Raw genomic sequence first — 21,489 nt, forward strand, 5'->3', positions numbered from 1 at the left:
GCATGGTTCTTTTACCTTTTAAATGTATATGGTGGGCGTCTGCGTAGCCTATGTCCTTCTGCTGCAACTGCACTTTCCAACGCTGTATTGGGTGTGTGGATTGGCTCTGTAGTTCCCGAGTTTACCTTGCCAAAAGGTGTCTGTTCTCTCTTTATAATAGTAGTATAGACTAGCAGCCCGTCCCGACGTTGTCCGGGTATGAATTGCTGCCGACCAGTAGTATATTGTTTCGTAGGATTTCATTTTGATAGCATTTCTTATCTGTGACAGGCCTGTGAAACGCTCCGATTCTTAGTGCACTGCTGATGCACTTAAGAGTGCGCGTTCAGTAGTGTGTGAACTCGAGTTTCCCTACTTTATTTTCCTTGCAATATCGGGGCTTGTCAGCGAGGATGCAGACACACGCTTCGGAACAGCAGTAAACGAACCCCGAGGTTTGCAAGATTCTTTCCCGCACCTACGCCGGTCCCTGTTGGACTAATGATTAACCGGAACTACCAATAAACTGATTGGAAAGCCCGATGTCCTAGAATTATTTCTCGAAAAAGGAACCGACGACGGTCCAACCACAATGGCCACTGAACGGCCTCATATTAAGCGCTCCTGCTTTTCCTTGTCCTGAAGAAGACCCCAGCATGAGGATTCAACCAACCCTTTAAACAGGGGGTCGAAACGTAGACCAGAACATACCTATTCTCTAACCGTAGGACTAAATAACGGAGTAAATCAGATCCTATGGCAAAGAGTGTATTGGAACTACTGATTTAAATGCAGACTGTAAAGGCCGTATTATATGTCACTGTGATTGTTTCATGGTCACAACAACCTTTACCCAGTCCTCACTTCCTTCCCATCACACCCATCCCACCTAACTACCTCCTCTTTTCATCACTTTGAGCGCGTTGAAATGTTATTATACAGATATTATTTGTGAAGCTTTCTGCATATGAAGGTTTGTATATATGCATGCTAATGAGACCTGTGTCCTCAGGCATTGATGTGATTCAATGAAGTAATTGAGTTACTTATTTTTCCGTTTGTACAACTGGTAATTCATCAACCCTGGTACTTATTGAGTGATATTAAGTACCTAGCTGACTATGTGCCAAAATAATGAATAAAAAAACATGCACACTATGGATGAAATATTGATGATTCATACTTAATTAGACTCATGTGATACATTGGATGTTGCAGCTAATTAATAGACTCTGACCACTGTTTATGTATCTACCTTAACTGACCCAGGTCAGAGAGTTCTTAGGGTATACCCCGTTGTAAACTCATCATGCTATTGCAGGAGAACTGGTGCTATCAGTTGGTAGCACCAGCTTGTGAATGGTGCGGTATATTTATTGCCATTTTGGTGGCGATAAAGTGCTGATAACTCGGTGATAAGCCTTGAGAATATGCCCCGAAAAATCAAACAGTTTTCAAGGGGACATTTTATTTTCAGTTGCCCATTGTTATTTTTCAGCCTCTTCTTTTTACTCACAAAAAGGTGTGAAGGCAATGCCCATTTTGACCATTAATGCAGCCTGCCCCCTTTCCTGGCACACTGTGCAGGGATGGGGGAGGGGATCTTAGCAGCTGGCTCCCTGGGCTGGAGGTTCAGCCTCCCCTGGAGTGGGCGGGGCTCCAGAGGAGACGTCACAGCTGTCTAATGTAGGGTGACCAACCATCCGTAAATTTCACAGACCGTCCGTAATTGGGACCTCACGTCCGTTGTCCATGAGGATCCCATTTACGGGCGCCTTTTGTCCGTAATGTTGTCCTTCACTGGGAGCAGCGCTGCTCCCTGTGAGAGGCCTCACCTTCCTGATGGGGATCCTCGCGCTCCTCCTGGAGCACAAGAGCAGCCCCCACCCGCACATTGTCATTCAGTATGCCGCTGATTGCCACATACAGAATGACAATGTGGCAGTCTGGGGGTGCTAAAGCATGTGGCGGCCTCCTCCTACCTTAGTGTACAGCAGGGCATTCTGTTAGAAAATAGGTAAAACGCCAATGCTGCAACGTGAGAAAACTGTTTATTTAAAGAAGCCTGAAAAACAAGTTAAAAAGAAGGGGTTGTCGTTCTTTTACTGTCCCATCATTTTAGAGTTAGGTATTTTCAATATTGATTGATTGATTGATTGATTGATAGGCTTTATTTCGGTATACAAGTACCATAAAAGCAATACAAAAAGCACAATTCATAATGATATAATATACACTCTGTTACATATAATTGTTAAAAATGGATACAAGAATTGATTTAAAAGGTTAAAACAAGGATTAAATTGATAGTGAAAGCCTTCTGTTACGAATCAACCAAGTACATTTCCAAAATTTAGCGACAGCGCATACAATCACAGATGATGTGTCGGTCATTAAAATACGCATCACCGCTGAACACTGACGAATACCCAAAAGTCTACAGAGTGCTTTAAGCCAACGAGACCGCGGGGCACAATAGTCCGGGCATTCAAAGAAGATGTGGGCCACTGACTCTATGCGGGTAGGACAGGATGCACAAAAAGGGGAATGTTGGTGAGGGCCCTTCCAGCGCGCAACTACCTCCCCTACAGGTAGGGTTCCCACACAAAACTTAAAGTACAGGGTGTGGTCAAAAGGGATAGAAATAATATCTAAATAGGTTTCGTAAGCCACCACATCCTTAATTCTCACAAAAGCTACTGTTGCGTTACAATGGCGTGAGTCTGAATGTAATTTTGCAGAGACCCAGTTCTAGTACAGCTTTTTAACTGTAGCCTTTGGTGGGGCCGATTTCGTAGCCCAAGCATCGGGTAACCCTATTTCTATTAACAGTTTTTTGACATCCCTTAGCCACTTGATCCTGGACCACCCTGCCATATCCATGACCTCAGACAGAGCTTCAGCGTAGGAGACCAATTCGGGTACACGCCACAACTTCGCCCAAAGAAGCAGTGGGCGAAGCTGCGCTTGGTCCCCGATAGGTCTACAACCTAGATCCAGTAATACTGGCACATTTGGAGTACTCTGTGGCAAAGCCATCAGATCTTTCAAAAACTTGGTCTCCGATTTGACTATTGGGTCTAGGTTGCATGTGCCCCACAACTCCGCCCAATATAGGGCGGCACTGACCCCTCTCGCTTTATATATTTCCACTACTGGGGCATGCGGTTTACAGAATGAGTAGCGTTGTTTCTTAAGTAGTGCTCCTCCTACCCTTTTATGTCCCAGTAGCATTTTATAAATGTGTGGATTCCAGGAAAGGGAGTCGTTGAGGCGGATACCCAGATAGTCAAATTCGGAAACTCTCTCTAATGGCTCGGAGTTCAAGGTTGGTAGCCTGCCAAGTTTCCTAGGGGGTTCGTGACCAGGAACTTAGTTTTGTCTGTGTTTATTACCAAGCCTCTCGACAGACAAAACTCCTGAAAACTATTTAAGAGGCTCTGCAGACCCATGGGGGACTTAGAAATAAGGAGAGTGTCGTCTGCAAAGAGCAGTGTGGGAATTCATTTGCCCGCCAGTGAAGGAGCGTCCGAGGGAGTTCCAAGTAGATGGTCAACCACTCCGTTTACATAAAGCGAAAACAGAGTGGGCGCTAAGACACATCCCTGGCGGACGCCCCTTCCCACAGGAATTCTTTCTGTTTTTTCACCCTTTGTGACCCATCGCACTTGAGCAAAGTTACCATCATGAAATTTTTACAATAAGGAAAGAATATACGGGGGCAACCGAAGATCTAGCAGTACCTTCCATAACTTCTCTCTGGGAACCAGGTCGAAGGCAGTCTTCAAATCTATAAAAGCTAGATAAAGACTGCCCCCTCCCAGTACCACCTTCCAATGTAGAAGAGTTAATCTAAAGGCCTGCTCAATGGTCCCAATACCAGTGCGGAACCCGGCTTGGAGGTTCGACAGAATGTTATTGTCGTCCATCCATTCTAATATCCTTCGCAGGATCACCTTCCCTGCTAATTTTTGTGTAGAGTCAATTAGGCTTATTGGCCTGTAGTTGGCAGGGCTGTCCCGACACCCCTTCTTGAATATCGGGGCAACCTCTGCCCCTTCCAGGATTCCTGAATAGGCGCACCCTCAGTAATGGCGTTTAACAGTGAAGATACAAGAATCCCCCACTCCCCGGGGCTTGCCTGTATTAGGTCACTGGGTAACCCGTCGGGCCCTGCTGCTTTCAGTGGTACCAAGGTTTTTATCGCGTCCAACACCTCTCTCATAGTGAAAGGGGCGTACTCTAACCCAGTTATAGAAAGTCCTAGCAGGGGGTATTGCTGGTGAGTAGGTTGTTTACTACATAGAGGGATGAGAAGTGATTGAACCAACTCTGGGAGGTAATGTTACACGTCAACAGTGAATCGCTGGTCTGTCCCTGGATCGTATGAGGGCCCAGAAACCTCTAGCGTCCCTGTCCAGACTAGCTTTCCGCAAGTCCTCCCAGAAACGATCCTCCCATTCCCTCTTTGCTGCAATCACCGTCAAGGAATAATTTTTCCTTGCCAAACGTATATCTGGCAGTGACTTGCTCTTCACAGCATTAATCAGAGAGGTTTTCATCTCTCTACATTTTTTAGTGTACCGTTCATAAGGGTTCTGCCTAGGTTTGGACTTTAACACTCTAGAGGTCGTGTTGGGAAGATAAAAAAGTTCGCTCAGAGCCTTAGTGGTGGCTCAAAAAAGTGATAATACTTCCTCAGGACTTAACGTGGAATCATCTAGCCTAGACTGGGCAGAGACCAAAAGTTTTGAAATGGATAGGACTTTATCTTTGTCCATAATTAAATTACTCCATTTTAGGCGCCTGCCACTGTTTGAGGGGTAAAGCTCCTGGTGAGCAGGAGTTATGGAGGACACGTAGGGTACCAACTTCTCCGACCAAAAAGGGCGAAGAGCAAGGGAGAGCAAGTTGTGGTCACTCTCTACTGAAGGAGTACCTCCATGACCAACATATAAGCCCAGAATTTGGCGTCAAGAAGAATGTAATCTATTCTAGACGTGTGATCCACCCTGTTGTAGGTATGCGCTCCAGAAGAATCCAGAGGCATCCTACCATACGTTGCCCGAAGATCAAATTCCAGGGTTAGGGAATAGATTTGGACCGCCACCTGGGACCACCTTTTGATAGGTGGCAAGGACAGAGTTGGTATACCTCTCCTGTTATCGTCCTCTACAGTCCCCAAAGAGTCCTCCAGGCCAAGAGGCTCGAACGTACAATTAAAATCACCAGCAACTAAGACATGAGAACTATTCGGGCCTCTTCTTAGCCGAAATTCGAGTTCAGAAACAGTAGGTGAGGGATTGCCTCCCTTAGTGCCCCTGACATAAATATTAAAAATGTCAAGGATTAACCCTCTCTTTGGTCCTTTGAGCGTTATACTCAAAAGGTCAGGGGAGTCGGTCACGCGCTGGGTAACCTGGCAACCAAGTGAAATAGCGACCCATATAAAAAGACCTCCAGAAGGACGGCCTTTCCCATAAGGAGAAGGAACTGCTGGCAAGAAAAAGGATGAATAGCCTACCTTGTGGCATGGGTCCCTACACCAGGGGCCTCATTTATGAAAAGTGCGCATTGCTGCGTGAAAACAGCAATGCGTCACTTTTCACTGCGCTCTCCCTGTGACATGATTGATGCGTCATATTTATAATATGACGCATCATGTCGCAAGGAGTTACAGATACGTCAGTATTTCTGACGTATCTGTAGGCGCAAAAGTGACGCATTGCTGGAGTGTGTCACAAAAGTGACGCAACTCCAGCAATGCTTCCTTTCACGTGGGGAAAGCCCCATGTGAAAGGGCTTGCGTCAGTCTTACGCCTGCTGTGAGGCAGGCGCAAGATTTCGACGCAACAGCGTCCTAAAAGTGACGCAGTGAAATCTCGTAGATTTCACTGCGTCACTATTACGAGGCTTTTTGCGGGTGAACGCCCCCTCTGCATACATTATACCTGACGCAGGTATAATGTGGCGCAGGGGTTTAAAAAGTGACGCATCTACCTAGATGCGTCACTTTTTAAATATGGCGCAACAAGGCGCATGTTTTACGCTGCCGATGCGTCACAAAAAGTGACGCATCAGCAGCGCAAAACTGACCCAAGGCCTCATAAATGAGGCCCCAGGTTTCTTGAAAAATACAAATGGAGAAACCCCCCACTAGGGTGTTCCATTCCGGAACAGCCAGCTTCCTTGCAATCCCAGCGACATTCCAGCTAAGAATCTTCATAATAGAACCAGCCTCAGTGGGCTCAACAAGGGGGACGGGATTAGTAACCTGCCCCCTCTCAGGGGTTATGTGGGAAACTCTAGTTCCCTCCCTGTACCCACTGCCAAAATGTCCACCCTGTTGCAGGGGACCCCTGGCAATGGGGATAGGTAACCTTCCATTGCCAGTGGTCTCCAGGGAACAGGGAACCAACCATGGACTCAGGCCTGTGGGTGAAGAAACAGCCCCAGGTGAAATATCATTTCAATAACCTGCAGTCCCTCCATAGCTCCCCGGCCACAGGGATTGCTGGCTAGTCACCAGGAAGGGATCAAATCCGGGGGTACAAAGTTATAGTGACATCTTGCATCTAGGGCAGGACCAAAGTGATTGCCAACTGTTCTTAGATAAAAGAAGGTCAGATCAACCACTCCAATACCAGAGCTGCTAGCACCCAAGTTCTGATTAGAAATTTGCAAGGCTACCCTAGGATCCTTGAAGTTAAATACTGCGCAGTCCCCCTCAAAACTCTTATGACCCCTACCTACCCAACCTACCCTTCTAACGCCTAGAATCAGCCCATCAAGTTCCCTTGGCAGTGGTCTATTTATCCTTAACCAGTGCATAGTTTTATTTTTTAGCGTCTAGAAGGATTCTTGCTGCCCGGCCAACAATGGTGGAACATTGGTAAGAATGGCAACAAAGGGATGACATTCTGGGGGCAGATTCATAGGAGGTATTCTACGGGCAACTTTAGGAGGGGAAACATCAGGCTGTCTAATTGCAAGGGGAGCAGAACATGTCATTGTAGTTTGAGCTGGGTAATGGCAATTAGTGGTTCCGGGGTGCCTTGATTTAGAAGTATTAATAGTGCCCGTTACCTCAGGTGCCAATTGCTTCTTAGGGTGGGATTTATTCGACCTCGATTGGTCTGATGGGTGGGGATTATTCTTTTGATTTTGACCTGACGGACGAGACCCCCCTTTAGTGGTAACGACAGGAGGATGTGAAGATTCTGGACTGGCTACCCCACTAGCCGTTCCACTTGTATTAGAGGAGTCTTGTGGGATGGTAGAACTCATCCTAACCACTTGAATCCCCCCATTATCACTATCCCCAGTCCTAGAATGTAATTTAATAAGAGATTTGGTTGAAAAGAAATTGTCTAGCGGTGCTTGTTCAAAGCTATCCAGACGTTCCCCTAACCTTTTCACTCGTTCTACTACGCGGGTCAATAAAGATTTCATTAATTTCTCAATCTGCATGAGTAAAGGAATGTCTGGGGAAGTGATCTCAGCAGATGCCGTCGTCAAAGTATTATTTGGGATACCTCGTGATTTATCAGAGGACACCCCGCCCTTATCAGACTCAGCCCCTCCCAAACCGGTCCCTTTAACCTTATGACATGCTCCCGCTCCTGTACCATTTCCTAGTTTCCTAGTTTTCTTATTAGGTTTAGAGTGACAACTTTTTCGAGGACTAGTGGTCCTTTTCCTTTTATTATGAGGAATCTTAGGAGCTATGGGGGGGGGCATCTATACTACTATTATAAAGAGAGAACTTGCACCTTTTGGTCAGGTAAACTCGGGAACCACAGCACCAATCACAACACCCAATACAGCGTTGGAAAGGGCAGTTGCAGCAGAAGGACGTAGGCTATGCAGACGCCCACCATATACATTTAAAATGTAAAAGAACCGTGCCAGCAAAGTAGTCCCTTGTGGGCGCGTCTGCATTGCGCTGTGGGTGTGTGCTGGGGGCGTGACGGTCGCTGGGGGCATTCCGTTGCGAGTGTTGTTTTTTCTTCCCAGGTTCTATACATTCCTGCTCCCTTTAAATAGTAATTCAGTGGAGGTCTCATTCTCTTAGAACCACCCCAAGCACAGTTGTGGGCAAAAATACAACTAAAAGGCCCTGCAAAGCATTATGGGATAACCTTAGCATAATTTTTAGCATTCATGAAAGGGTTTCAATGTTTTGGAATTTTACTCATCAGGGACATCTTGGGACGACGAGGTGAACTGCAGCATGATGTATAATATTTTAAATGCTATTGCATTTGCCTCATCAGGGACATCTAGGGACGGCGAGGTGAACTGCAGCTTGATATATAATATTTTAAATGCTATTGCATTTGCATCATCAAGGACATTTAGGGACAGGAGGTGAACTGCAGCTTGATGTGTAATATTTTAAATGGCTATTGCATTTGCCTCATCAGGGACATCTAGGGACCATGAGGTGAACTGCAGCTTGATGTATAATATTTTAAATGCTATTGCATTTGCCTCTTGGGGACAACTGGGGAGAACGAGGTGAACTGCAGCTCTTTGTAGAATTATTTGGATACGATAATATTCACTTCCCACTGCTAATCTCGTCTCATAATGGTTTGCAGGGGCTTGATCTCAAAATCATCACCTCTCTCACTGCTTGCTGGAAGCTAATTTCACTTTTGTGAAATGACTATATGCATTTTAGCATGTAGAAATACTTGTTATTTTACCTTGCATATATGAGGCTTCTGTTTTAATAATTGGAAATCTGACAGAACGAAATATTGCGGATTTATTGTACCAAGTTCACGCCAATTCCGCCCACCCCTACTTTAAATACCCCTGCACCCCATATTCATAACCCACCCTTACTCTATAAAATACCCCAACACCCATAAACACTAACCCATCTTAACCCTATAAATATACCCTGTACCCCAAAACCCAAACCTATCCCTAATCCCTAAAAATACCCCTGTACCCCAAAACCAAAAGCTAGCCCTGAACCCTATAAATACCCCTGTACCTCAAAACACAAACATATCCCTGAACTCTAAAAATACCCCTGTACCCCAAAACCCAAACCTACCCCTGAACCCTAAAATACCCCTGTACTCCAAACCCCAAACCTAGCCCATAACCCTTAAAATACCCCTGTAGCCCAAAACCCAAACCTACCCCTGAACCCTAAAAAATACCCCTGTACCCCAAAACCCAAACCTAGCCCAGAACCCTAAAATACCCCTGTATCCCAAAACTCAAACCTAGCTCTGAACCCTAAAAATACCCCTGTACCCCAAAACCCAAACCTAGCCCTGAACCCTTTAAGTACCCCTGCACCCCAAAACCCAAACCTACCCCTGAACCTTAAAAATACTCCTATACCCCAAAACCCAAATCTTGCCCTGAACCCTAAAAATACCCCTGTACCCCACAACCCTAAACTATATCTGAACCGTTAAAATACCCAAACACCCCAAAACATATACCTCAGTACCCCAAAACATATACCCCTATACCCATACTTGCCTTAACCAAACATTTTTAAAAAACATGCTTTTACCATTCATGCATTTACAACGAATTTCGTTGTAAATGTATGCGTGGTAAAAGCATATAAAATGTAATGCCATGCGTTATAATGGCATTGCGGAGTCATGGTACTTTCGTAATGAAAGTATGCGGAGTGATGGTATGCGGAAAGAAATTTGCGGAATAATGGGTGTTTACCCTCCCCCGTAAGTACATTGGTGGCACGGCGGCCCACATCTCCAGCAACATACTCATATTTTTTCACCACCAATTGGAAAAATGCACAGGTCTCTCTCATTGATGCCCAGCACCGACATACACTTTTAGACACACCTCCCACCACAAGTTCTAGAATTGCGAACTTTAGAGATGGGGAGCTACGTTAGAATCTCGGCATCCGCTCAAAATCCTGTGATTACAGGCAAATCGCTTTGTCTCCCCGTGCCTTCCACAAATCAATGTGTTCTTCTGTAAAGTAAATTGTGCTCATGCCATGTTGTCGAGTTTGCGCTATATAATATTGCAAGGAAAATAAAGTAGGGAAACTCGAGTTCACACACTACTGAACGCGCACTCTTAAGTGCATCAGCAGTGCACTGTGAATCGGAGCGTTTCACAGGCCTATCACAGATAAGAAATGCTATCAAAATGAAATCCTACGAAACAATATACTACTGGCCGGCAGCAATTCATACCCGTACAACGTCGGGACGGGCTGCTAGTACCTAATAAAACAATGGGGCCCTCATTAACAGAAGTGGTATTATCAATAGGCGTAGGTGGAAGTGTGTTTGTAGAAACTGAGGCCGGTAACTCGTTTCCGGTCTGCAAGTCTAGACCAAATACACTTCCCGCCACAACTGGGCTAAGCGACAGGGATATTTCAAGGGGCTTTCCCAAGGGTACGCCAACAGAGGAGTCTAGCTCAGTTATAAGCGGAGAAGGGGGGACCGGTACCAAGGAGCCCAAGGGTGCTCGCTTCTCCATGGGAAGTTTGAGAAGTTCAATAGATTGCCTACGCTCAGCGCGTCTCTCAGCTAGGGCAATCTCTCTATCAATCTCACGTGTAGCCCTAGTGAAGTATTTATCTAAAGGACCTAGAATAGCAACCCCTACCGTAGGTGGAAGGGGATTCAATATGGGGGTAGTAGGGGATGAGGACATGTTCAACGATATTAACAACACAAGGATTGGGTAGGGCGTTAGAAAGGCTCGACAAAATCACTACACAAAAAGAATGATAGCTCGCTACATCAAAACATCAACACTAATGGAGCCAATATATAATACACAGGGAGTCAGAGAGTGGGCCCAGCCCAGCCTCCTACATCCCCTGACGGCCACAGACGGCCCGCCCTTGTCCCGGGCTTCTCCCGGGCGCTCCCGCCCAGCGGGATTGACCTATTGTTTCTACAGGGCCTGGAGTTAGTGGGGCGGGGCAGGCAGGGAGAGCGGCCCAGGTGATGGTGATTCGGGCTGGTGGGGACTCCTGGGATATGTAGTCCCAGTCCCGCTGCTGGCAGCCCTGCCGCCAACTCACGCACCCACAACTGAGACACTCGGTCCAAGGGCCAACACTTCCTCTGACCACGTCCCACTCAATCACACCCCATGAAGCGGGACCCGCGGAGCGGGTACCACGAGGCGCTGGCAGAAAAACAGGAATCCCAGGCAGGGTTCTGGCAGGTAAAACAGAGTCAGCAGAGCGTCCCAAATGATCTCCACAAGCTGGTGGTTTTAAAGTTCGTTAGTGGGGCGGGGCAGGCAGGGAGAGCGGCCCAGGTGATGGTGATTTGGGCTGGCGAGGACTCCTGGGATATATAGTCCCGGTTCCGCTGCTCGCAGCCCTGCCGCCAACTCACGCACCCACAGCTGAGACACTCGGTCCAAGGGCCAACACTTCCTCTGACCACGTCCACTCAAGCACACCCCACGAAGCGGGACCCGCGGAGCGGGTACCGCGAGGCGCTGGCAGAAAAACAGGAATCCCAGGCAGGGTCCTGGCAGGTAAAACAGAGTCAGCAGAGCGTCAATATTATATTCAGCAAAGCCCTGGTTACTGTTTTTTTTTATTTTAAGCAACTAATACCCATTGACAAAGCCAATAGTCCTGGCTTCTTGTTGGAGTAATGGTACTCTCTGTATTATACATCTGGATGCAATGACAGAAACAACATAATACCAGTCGGGCGGAAGACTATGCTAAGCACAGATTTTTTGCCTAGGTGTTTTAAACCACGCCCTTAATTACATCGAACACACACTTTGAAGAGACCCCCACGGTTTTTTACACCACTTAAAGCCTTGGAAACAACACCATGTCACAGTCACCTCACATCCTTGCACTGTGCATCACACATGACTCATGACTTCTACGTTTTCAGATTTCCTATGTGCAGGGGCATAGTGAACCCTCCACCCCCACCCCTTCATTTAGGAACTACAGCAAGGTGAAGTTCTTGATGGGTCTCTTCTGTCTGCGACTCTGCAGACAAAGGCTCAGTTCATAATGTGAAAAGGTGGGAAAGTAAATAAGTAAAGGAATGTGTGAATGGCTGGATGGATTACTGAAAGGATGAATGGATGAATGGATAGATAATGAAAGAAAGGATGGATGAGTGAATGAGTGGAAGTATGGATGAGAGAAAAGGTAAATAGATGGATGTATAAGTGGAAGGGTAGATGATGGGCAAGTGAATGGGTGTATGGATGAGTAAGTGAATGGTTAGCTGGATGGGTGAAAGGGTAAATGGCTGGATGGGTGAGTGAATAGATGGATGGGTGGAAGAGTGGATATATGACTGTACGGATGGATGGGGTGAAAGGGTGGGTAGATGAATGATGGAAGAGTGAAAGGGTGGATGAAGGGATGGATGAGTGAAATGATGCATGGAAGGATATATGGTGGATGGGTTTGCGAATGGTTGAATATGTTTGGATATATATGGGCACACAGATGGAAGGACAGAATGAATGGTGAAAGACTGAATGATGGATGAAAGAATGATTACACCTTGCAGCACCCATTATCTTAAGGAACATTTCCTATACAATGACTTTCACGTTAATATGAGTCATTGCCTCTATATAATGTGTGTGTGTGATGTAACATACTCCGACACCCTGCCCTACATACTTGGGATGAGTAACACTATAAAAGAATTTAAATACACATGAGAGACGGTCTAAGTGAAGATGAGGGGCACCAATGGAGGGTGGTAGCAAGGCCGGACCGGGCATTGGGTGTTTCAATGGGAGGCGGAAAGGGGGGGAGAGTCCTTTTGTTACTGGGGGCTGGCACTGCAACGCTCCTTGTATATCCAGTAGTTTTCAATCAACAATAAAAGCGGCCTCACTTATATTCTGGTGTTGTTCACCATTGTCTGGTGACTTAAGTACCTGATGGAGCGAGATGCAAATTTTGAATCGTCTAACGTAGCAAGCTGCAGCAATACTGAAAAAACGTGACCTGCACGGTTGTCTCAACCTAATATAAACTTATTTTGACTTGTACGTAGGTGGTTGTCTATTTACTTACTTATATTTTTAGTAGTAGTACTAATAGCTTTATTCGATAAAAACATATCATAAAAGCATTTCTTACATCTTTAAAAACAATTTTATCAACAATCATCAACGTTAAAACATTTTTATATACAAACAGCATATTGGGCAGGGGGGCTCATTCACTGGATTAGTAGTTTTTTTGCAGTTCTTAAACGCCAGGCCCAGCCCAAGAATTTTGCCATGCAAGTGGAAAAGAGGGGTCTAGCATCTGTACGTAGAATCCGTAGGGCTTCTGAATGAGAACGAGTTCCCAAACACCTGCAAAGGGGCTTCAACCACCTACGTCTCGGGGCTGCATAGACACTACACTCAAACAACACGTGGGACACGGACTCTACCCTTAGATCACAGAAGGGGCAGTAAGGTACGGTTTGAGCGGGCGGTTTCCAGGTGGAAGTGAACTCACACAGTGGAAGCACCCCCACCCTAAACTTGATGTACAATGATCTGTCCCATGAGCTCTGAATAGTGTCTAGATAAGGTTCCCTATACGGGGTCTCTTTGACTAACAGAAACAGGGCTACAGATTTGCAATGATTTGTACTTCGAACCCTCTCATAGTCTACCCATGCCCAATAAGCCTTCTTTAGCTGTTGTTTTGGAGGTGCAGATTTGTTGGCCCAAGCCTCTCCTAGTCCTAATTTATGAAGCAGCTTTTTGACCTCCCTAAGCCAGATGATCCTATGCGAGCCCGGTAGGGACATAATGTTGTTTAAGGCTTCAGCATAACTGCTAAGTTCTTGCACATTCCAGATTCTGGACCATAGGAGAAGTGGGCGTAATCTCGCTTGATCGCATATTGCCCGGGTACCTGCGTCTAGTAGCAGTGGGATTGTTGGTGTGCTGTGGGGCAAGCCCATAAGGTCTTTGTGGAAGTTGTTCTCAAGATGAGCCAGAGTATCAACTCTGTGAGAGCCCCACAGTTCGGCACCGTATAGTGCCGCGCTCACAACCCTTGCCCTATAAACTTATTTTGACTTGTACGTAGGTGGTTGTCTATTTACTTACTTATATACTATTGCGCTCCCTTCTCTGACGTGTCTGTAAAACGTAACTTTTGTCCCGAAGTTTTGTCCTGAATTTTGACCCTTTGTCCTGAATTTTTGTCCTGAATGTTGTCCCTTTGTCCTGAATTTTTACACTCACCGTCCTGAATTTGCACCTATGCCAGTTGGGCACCCTAGCCTAATGAGGCAAACTTCGAAGATAGCCTGGGAGCAGGGTTGACAATGTAAACCCGAGCACGGCCCTCTGTCGGCAGTCAGGAGAATTGCAGTCTTTAGTTCGAAGGAAATGTCGAATGAGGCCGTGGTATTGGAGAGATGGAAAATCCGGCATACCCATAATGCATCTGTGTCAGCATAGAACTGTCGTAGCAGCGAAAGACCGTTATCGATAATTATTGAACATTGACTTTGAAACTGGTAATATAGAAGCTGGTTCTTTTAGTTATACTGAAAGACTTAGGGTCCTGCCGCCCTAATTGTATGATGTAGAAAATATATAGTATAAGTGTAAGAAACCTCTTAGCTGTGCATTAAGATTAGTGCGGAAACTGTGTTCAGTAGCACTTTGTGTGGGGCTGATAACAGAAATGCTCCCACTTTTTATTGCAGGTGCAACCCCAATGGTGTTAACAGGGGATTTCAACTGCATCATAAACCCCACAGACAGATGTGGCAAGAAAAATTGTTACGAAATTGATAAGTCTGCAAAATGTCTCAAAAACATGTGTAAAGATTTGCAACTGTCAGATACAGGGGCAAAATCAGGGTCAAAACAAAGGTTCACATGGGAAGCAGAAAGTGGCAAAGTCAAATCAAGAATTGATTTCATTTTCACCTCCAAAAATATAAAAGCAAGGAATTATGAAACAAACGAGAGTGGTATGTCAGACCACAAAATCTTGAAAGCAACCGTTGAAATCTCAAACATGTGTCAAATGGGGAGGGGTGTGTGGAAAATGAACACCTTGTTATTACAAGAGAAAAATATATGTAAAAATTACAGTGATATGTACAACAACTTAAAAACCAGAAAGGAAAGTTTCCCATCCTTAGCAGAATGGTGGGAAGAGGTAAAAAAACAAACAAAACTTTTTTTCAGAAAACAGAGCATGATCAAAAGCAAGGAAAAGTTTCAAAAATTTGATGAAATACAACAAAGAATGATCACGCTAGAAAACCTGGAAAGGGGTGGAATGGAAGTAGGGGAGGAAAGAGAAAAAACAAAAACGGAACTGAAAGAATGGCTGAAACAACGAGGGAAAGAACACATTTTTAACTCCAGGGTCAAGATCTTTGAGGAAGATGAAAAGTGCTCAAGGTTTTTTTTCAAAAAGGCACAGCAAGTGCATAAGGTAATGAATGAACTGAAAGACACAAATGGACAAACACAAAAGGGCACAGAGAAAGTAGGGAAAATAACAACAGCCTTTTTTTCCCAATTGTACAAAAAAGAGCCATCAGATATAAGTGCATGTGAAGATTTTCTAGGGTCTTTGCAGAGCTCTTTATCCCAAGAGGAACAACAATTTCTAACCACCCCCATTTCAGGAGAAGAACTATTCCAAATCATTCAGGAAGCCCCAAAAGGATCAGCCCCTGGGCAAGATGGCCTTCCATGGGAGTTTTACAAAACTTTCTGGGGGCTTATTGCAAAGGATTTTTGGAGTCTGTTGAAAGAATGCTTGGAAAAAAATGTTTTACCCCCCTCCTTTCCACAGGGCATCATAAAACTGCTGGAGAAAAAGGGGGACAAGCTGGACATCAACAATTGGAGGCCAATCACCCTCTTGAATGTGGACAGTAAGATCCTAAGTAAAGTCCTGGCAGGAAGATGCAGAAAGGTGCTGGCCTCCATCGTGCACCCAGACCAAACATGTGCGGTCCCAGGAAGGAAAATTTGGGACAGCTTGACCATTATTAGAGACACCTTGTGGTTAGCAAAAGACAGGGGGAATCCACTAGCTATCTTGGCCCTTGATTTCCAGAAAGCCTTTGACTCCCTAAGTCACGAATACCTTTTCAAAGTGCTCAGGAAAATGGGATTCCCAGAAGGTTTCATCAAAACTATTGGCTTAATATACACTGGATGTGAAAGCCAGGTCCTTATAAATGGTACACTATCTGAGGGGTTCCACATTGAATCGGGGGTCAGACAAGGATGCCCCTTATCACCGGCACTCTTTGTATGTGCAATTGAACCTCTCCTATGTGCCATCAGGAAGGACAAGTGCATAACCGGCCCTCTGGTACCGGGCAGCCAAGGCAAACAGGTCAAATGTGTAGCATACATGGACGATGTCACCATTGCTTGCAATGATGCTAGATCCATGAAAAGAACTTTCCTTATAACCCAACTCTTTTCCCTAGCAGCTGGGCTACAGGTGAATGTGGAGAAAACACACTGCATGACGGTGGGACAGTGGGACAAACTGTCTCAGCTCCCAGTGAAACCTTCCAAAGACCCAGTAAAAATACTGGGGATTCTTTTTTCACAGGACATGAAGGGAGAAATAAACTGGGAGAAGATCCAGACAAAGCTCAAGCAGAAAATGGCGCTCTGGACGACAAGAAAACTTTCCCTGGAAGGGAAAGTCTTGGTGCTGAAAGCAATATGTCTACCAATCCTGATGTTTATTGCCATGATTTTCCCTCCATCATACAGGTGGACAAAAGTGACACAAAGACTTTTTGCAAACTTCTTTTGGGGGTCAAAAATTGAAAAACTAAAAAGAGACACAGTTTTCAAACTACCCACAAAAGGAGGGAAAGACCTGCCAAACCTCCATGACTTCCTGATGTCACATTTTGTTAAAAACATACTGGGGAATGCAAAGAAAGACTCACATGTGGCTGCCTACACTCTGTTTGCTACAAGTTTCATCTTATCAAGAGAGGGCATATGTAATCTGGACAATACAAAGCCTTTTTTACTAGAACCACCCCCTGCGTACAAAGGCATCAAACCTTTCTTCAAGAAGCTGAAAGAGAGGCAAATTCAAGCGAAGGACATCACACCCCAGATGGCCTTAAGCAAAGAACTGAAAGAAACCGACTCAGTGACAATGGTAAACAACTTATCAGAGAAGCAATCAGGGAAGGTTTGGGAGATGGTGAACCACAAAGACTTGACAAACTCCCAGAAAGACTTGGCATGGATGATGGTATCCAAATGCCTACCCGTGAAACAATTCCAACATGCAAGGAAACTGGCAAAAACAGCAAGATGCCCAACACCAGGCTGTGCAGCAGATGAATCCCTGATGCACTTCATTTGGAACTGCGGAGGAGCACAAAGCATGTGGAAGGCAATGGGACAGCTCATTAAAGAATTAACAGGACAGGCATCCCTGTCCTATGAACTGGTTCTATATGGGTTGGGCATGAATTGCAATGCAAATAAAGAAAGGACACTATGGAGAATAATAAACTGCGTGAAAGAGGCGATGTGGGAAAACAGGAACCTTTCCTTGTACAAACACCAAGCAATCACGGAAAAAGAATGCCAAAAACTTGTTTTCACTAAAATGTTCTCTTACATGTGCATAGACAACCATAGATTTGGACAAGAGTGGGCAAAGGAAACCTGGAAAATCAGGAGTTGGTCTGGATGGGTAAAATGAGAAATCTTGATGGAAAACCACCAAAGATAGCCTACTGCGCTTCTTTGAGAATGGTTAAATGTACAGCACCCAAATATAAGGGACTGCTTAAAATGTAAACCTGACAAATAATTTTAAATAAAGTATATTTTTACAAAAAAAAAAAAAAAACAGTTACGGACCAAATTTCTGTAAGGTCTCTTATTGATTGAGATCTGACGATCGAGTAAAGAAGAGAAATCTCGCCTATATGTGTAAACATGTGATTAAATTTGATTTGCAGGTTCCCAACAGCTTTGAAAGTTTTGATTGCATTTATTTACGTTTTCTACGATCCTGCACTCTGCTTCTCTCAAGCGCCACTAAAAGTGCTTGCACTTCCATGATCCCCCGGGCTCTACTCGCAGTCGATTCTGGTACTTACAGAAGGAACGATAATTCACCAAAGTCTTATTCTCATTGGTCCAGGCAGAGGCGCAGCACTAAAGTGATGATGTAACTCCTCTGAGGACCTCTGTTGGCCGTCAGTGGCATTGCAGCCTTTGGTCTCGAAGTCGAGTAGGGACTTTGAAAACAAGCACTGGTAAATCCAGCTCGCACATAATTGCAAGCACCGAACCGCCAGCTGAGTAAGAAACACATCATTAATTATTGGTCATTCATTTTATGTTTATCTAGTAAATTATATCTATTTAATGACCATATGTAGTGTGAAATATCAAAATATTACACAGAGTCCACTTGCTAGTCTAATGCTGCCTACACGCAGACAAAACACGTGTGGTGTAATTAGTCCACGGTTTGATGGGAAACTGAAGGATCTGGTAAACTTGGCAAAACAATCTGTTGCCATACCGTCAGTTTCGGTACTTCCTGCTTAGATTAGAAGGCATCCATGGTCCTCTATAAAAAAAACATTTTTTTACTTTGTTTGCATTTGTCCCACTTCATTGTTTTGTCACTTTGATCTCCCTTTTTGCGTTTTCTAAACTTTCAACACCTTTTGCACACTTCTTTACTTTCATAACTTTGGTTTTTCCGTTTCATTTCATGATAATTTTTATTTTTGAAGCCCAGCCACTCATTTCCGTTGGCTGGCGTCACCGTTTATGCTAAACAGCAATCTGCCATTGAAAATGAGCTGTTTGCGTTGCCTCCCTTTCGCCTTTTGGTCTAGCGCATCCAGACTGGATCGTCTGCTTCACGGCTGTCGTGAAGCAAATTCTTATCTCAAGAGGCGTGTCCCGAAAAGAGACAGGGCGGCGCGTGTTTATTTTTGCATCGCACTTTCACTTAAAGTGAAAGCGCGATGCAAAAATAAACAGCGGGAATGTCGAGCGCTTGTTCTCTTAGTCACCCTAAATGTGACGGCCATGCTCAAACACGCGTTCCGTTGGTCGGTGTCCATGGAGACCTGGACTGTTCTGATTAAAGCAGGTTAAGGCTGAAGGTGTTCAACTCACTGAGGGGCTTATTTAATAGCCCTTGCTTCACTTTTGCGCCGACGGTGCGTCACTTTTTGTGATGCACCAGCAGCGTAAAAAATGGGCCATTTTAAATGTAATCTGTTTGCATTTTGTTCCACTTCATTATTTTGTCACTTCGATTTCCCATTTTGCATTTTCTCAGTTTTCAGCACCTTTTGCACATTTCTTTACTTTCATAACTTTCGGCCACATGCATCAAAGTCCGGTTTTGCGATTCCTAATTTGCGATTTTTACCAAATCGCAAATAAGGAATCGCAAAACGGGATGCATGATTGAAAGTGCATAAAATTTGCGATTCGGTAAAAATTGCATTTTTTACCGAATCGCAAATATTATGCAAATTCCAATTTGCGATTTCGCAATTCCCATTGATTCCTATGGGCCAAAAGGCCCATAGGAATCAATGGGAATTGCGAATTCGCAAATTGGAATTCGCAAAATGTTAATGCATTCCATGGGTGCAGGGGGGGGTCCAAAGGACCCCCCCTGCACCCCTGAAATGTATTTTTAAATGGATGTTTCACACACACATGTCCTAAGGACATGCGTGTCTGTAACATGACAGTGTTTAAAATGCTAATTTGAGCATTTTAAACCTTTTTCGCAAATTACCACGAGGTTCACCCTCGTGGTAATTTGCCCCCCCTAATTGCGAATTCGCAATTTTAAAATTAATCATGCATTGCTTTTAAGGAATCGCAAATTTGCGATTCCTTAAAAGCAATTGCATTTTTGAAATTCGCTAAAAATAGCGATTTTTCCAAAAATGCTTGATGCATACTAAAAAGGTATTTAGGAATCGCAAACGGACGATTTTACCGAATCGCACCGTTCGCGATTCCTAAATACCTTGATGCATGTGGCTGTTTGCCTTTTCGGTTTCATTTCATGATCATTTATTTACTGCAGTTTTCATGCCTCAGACCAACAGTTTTGCCCCCTGTTTACAACCTCTTCCCTTCTGCTGTCATTTTCCTTCAAATTGTTTCTGGTCCCACTTTAAGAACGGAGGGGCAGATTTACAAGAAACTTACACATCTGTGTGTTATAGCACGATGCATCAGTTTACTTGCGTCACTCAAAAAAACCCTTGCGCCACCATGGATTTGTCGCATTTACAAGGCGGCGCACCATGGCGCAAGGATTGACAGATGAGTCACACATCTGTTGGAGTAAAGGCGACACATTGCTGGAGTTGTGTCGCAAGCACGACGCAACTCCAGCAATGCTCAGGAATGCCGATTCCTATTGTGCTGCGTCACTCCTTACGCCTAATTCAAGCAGGCGTATGATTTTGACGCAGTTGCGTCACAGTAGTGGTGCAGTAAAATCTTGTAGATTTCACTGCGTCACTGTTACAAGGCTTTCTTGCGTCGGCATGCCCACCCTGCATACATTATACCTGACGAAGGTATAATTTGGCACGGGGCTTTACATTGTAAACCACCTACCTAGATGCGGCACGTTGTAAATGTGTCACAACGTGGCGCATTGTTTACGCCACCGCTGCGTCACAAAAGTGACGTAACGGCTGCGTAAAAGTGTTGCAAGGGGCTTGTAAATCTGCCCCGGAGACTTGATGAAGAAACAGTCCCTTCCCTCATCCCATTTTTATAGTAAAATGTTATAAGCTGTTTAACATAGGGAACGGTCTCCTTTAGCATCAAGTTCTGTATGCTTGTGGTTTGGAGGGAGATAGTTGCTGTTTTGGCGTCCGGAGTATAGTGCTACTCACCGAAAGATGATCTGATACCTCATCAGTGGTAACAAACGCTATAAAAATGCAAACCCTTCCCTCTTCTACCCCTCAATTATCCTTTTTCAATCCAAATACCACTCACATGTCCACTGCTCAAATAAATGTAATATTTCTCTATATTAATTCCCCACGTATCCTTTTTGGGTTCTGGAGTAGTGCGCTACTCGCTGTAAAGCGCGCTACTCGCGGTAAAGTGCATGAACGCCTCGTCTGGGGTAGTAAGCACTAAGGGCCTCATTTATGAGAAGTGACGCATCGCTGCGTGAAAGCAGCAATGCGTCACTTCTCAGTGCGCCCTCCTTGCGACATGATTGATGCGTCATATTTACCGTATGACGCATCATGTCGCAAGGAGTTGCAGATACGTCAATATTTCTGACGTATCTGTATGGTGCAAAAGTTACGCATTGCTAGAGTGTGTCACAAAAGTGACGCAACTCCAGCAATGTTTCCTTTCACATGGGGCAAGCCCCATGTGAAAGGGCCTGCATCAGTCTTACTTACGCCTGCTGTGAGGCAGGCGTAAAATATTGACGCATTTGCGTCCTAGAAGTGACGCAGTGAAATCTTATAGATT

The sequence above is a fragment of the Lissotriton vulgaris genome, chromosome 8, assembly GCF_964263255.1.
Source record: "Lissotriton vulgaris chromosome 8, aLisVul1.2, whole genome shotgun sequence".
Classification (NCBI taxonomy): Eukaryota; Metazoa; Chordata; class Amphibia; order Caudata; family Salamandridae; genus Lissotriton; species Lissotriton vulgaris.